We start from the raw sequence: 2,776 nt of genomic DNA, 5'->3' as shown, positions 1-2,776 counted from the left end.
GTATCTTAAACAGATTCAAGTAGACCTGCCATTTGACCCAGCAATCCCGTTACTGGACATATACCCAAAGGAAAAAAGGTCATTCTGTAACAAAGACACATGTACCCGAATGTTTATAGCAGCACAATTCACAATAGCAAAGATGTGGAAACAACCCAAATGCCCATCAATACATGATTGGATTAGTAAGCTGTGGTATATGTATACCGTGGAATATTACTCAGCTATAAGGAATAATGAAGATACGACATCTCTATGGTTCTCCTGGAGAGAGTTGGAACCCATTATATTAAGTGAAGTATCCCAAGAATGGAAAAACAAGCATCACATGTACTCACCAGAAAATTGGTTTCCCTGAACATCACCTAAATACACATCAAGGAACGACACCAATCGGATATCAGACTGAGGTGGGGGGTGGGGGAGGGGATGGGTGTATGCCTACACAATGAGTGCATTGCACACCGTTTGGGGAATGGTAACACTTGAAGGTGCTGACTCGGGAAGGGGGGTTGGGGAAGGGAGGGATATATACCTACATGATGGGTGCAACGCGCACTATCTGGGGAACAGACATGCCTGGAGCTCTGACTTGGGGGGAAAGGCGGTACATGGGCAACGTATGTAACCTGCAATTCTGTATCCCCCATAATAATAAGATGAAATAAAAAAAAAATTTTAACTACAGCATTTATTGATACATATTTTCCTAATAAACAATAAATATATAAAACTCCAGGAAAAAAAAAAAAAAAAAGAAAACTCTCCTGAAAATTTGTTCTCAGAGCTAAGTTCTAGAGCTACTTCAAATTCTTTTTGGAAGTATGTAGGGGAAAAGGAGGAAAGACAGGAAGGAGGGAAACGAAAGAAAGAATGAAAGGAGCCTCCTTTGCCACTTCAGCTATATTGGTCTGTTTCTTCCCCTCCAAAATAATCATGCTGGCATTCAACAAAAAATTTATTGAGTACCTACTGTATACCAGGTATTTTCCTACAAAATTAGGATATATCAGTGATCCAAACAGGTAAGGATGCCCGCTCATGTGCATTCTAGTGGGAAAAGACAGACATTTAAACAGTGAATATATTAAATAGAATATCTAACTTATAATTCATAAATGTATTAATATAGACTATATTATAGAATATCTTATTAGAAATATACAATATTACAACATAGTTTATAAAGAAGTTATCCAATATGTTAGAAGGTAAAATGAGCCATTATTAAAAAAAAAAAAAAAGATAAAAGGGGACTCCTGAAGGGAGCAGGAAGAGGCAGGCTCCAAGTGGTAAGTAGAGAGAGGTCAGGGTGAGCCTCACTGAGAAAACTTGAACAAAAACTTGAAGGATGTAAGGGCGTTCGTTCTATGTAACTGACTGTATCCCTTGCTTTTTGGCATCCAAGATGATGTGAACCAAATTTGAGACTAAAGCACGGTACTCTAGAGGCCCCTGCAGTCTGTAAGTTTGTGGTCTTTTGACCCTGGGAGAGGCAGGCTGGATTCCAGTACCAAAACTGGATTCAAACAGTGGCTCTACCGCTTATTAGCTACATGACTCAGGGCATCATGTTCACTTCTCTGATCGTCAGCTCCCTGTGCTTCAAAATGAAGATAATAATAGTACTTACCTCACAGCACTCTTTTAAGGATTAATGAAATAACGTACGCAAATTCCTTTGCACACAGGAAGAACTCGATAAAAAAACGGCTGTAATTATTGAGACTTCGTCTCGTCTCTCAAAGTTTATTTACATTTTCCTTGGTCCTGAATCTCTACCGTTATTGATATTTTACCATCATTTGATGGTTTCTGCTCCTGTGGTAAGCTACCTCAAGTCCTTTGTGGATTAGGGTGGGTTATAAATAAGTAAGCAAATAAATAAGAATCTGGATAGGGGAACATTTCCACTGAAGCAAAACATTTCATTACCAATAGAGTGGATTGCAAGTGAGGCCAAAAGCAAGAAATATTGACTCTAATCTCCGACAGTCCATCAAAAACCACTAGCAAGACACTCTCGGGTTTCTTAAACCATCTTTCTGTCCCCCTCTGCCTGTTTCGCAAACCCCTCTTTCTCCCTCCATCAAGAGGTGGTAAATGAGTTACATAAAATGACTCAATAAGCTTCCTCAGTCTTCCCAACCTCATAACTGCTTCACTGCCATGGACCTCATAAAACTTTCTGTCTTCATCAGAGAAGAGAAAGGAAATCAGAGGAGTCACTTTCCATGGTGATAGGGTTAGGGGAGAGGGGTGCTGGTTAAGTGAACAGAGTCAGACTGGAATCAGGCTAGAATCTCATTGCTGCCATTCATTAGTGGGCTCTGTGCCTCAGCTTCCTCGTTGATAATAAAAGTGCCTCCCTCCTAAGGTGGTTGAGCAGATGAAAGGAGAAAATGCAGGAAAGTAACATAAATAGCTTATTTTTAAAACCCTCAATAAATGCTAGACTTTCCTTCCTTTCCTGCACCCCTGGGGAATGCTCTTCAATACGAGGTTGCACAGGGCAGAAACAGGGTGGAAAGACTAGTTTAGGTATATCCCTATCTGATAGAAACTGTCAGTGGAGCACGATCATTTTTTGTACCCCTACTACATTCTAGAGATGTGATCATGCCTCTTCCTCGCCATAGCCCTTTGAGATGGGCATTATTATCCACATCTGACAGCTGGGGCTGGGCTTTGAGCTCAGAACACACAGCTAGGAAAGTTTGGGAGGCAGCTCGGCCTTCCAAAGCTGCCTTTATGAAGGGCAGCAACTAGCCTCCAC

The sequence above is a fragment of the Eulemur rufifrons genome, chromosome 6, assembly GCF_041146395.1.
Source record: "Eulemur rufifrons isolate Redbay chromosome 6, OSU_ERuf_1, whole genome shotgun sequence".
Classification (NCBI taxonomy): domain Eukaryota; kingdom Metazoa; phylum Chordata; class Mammalia; order Primates; family Lemuridae; genus Eulemur; species Eulemur rufifrons.
This window is presented reverse-complemented; position numbering follows the sequence as displayed.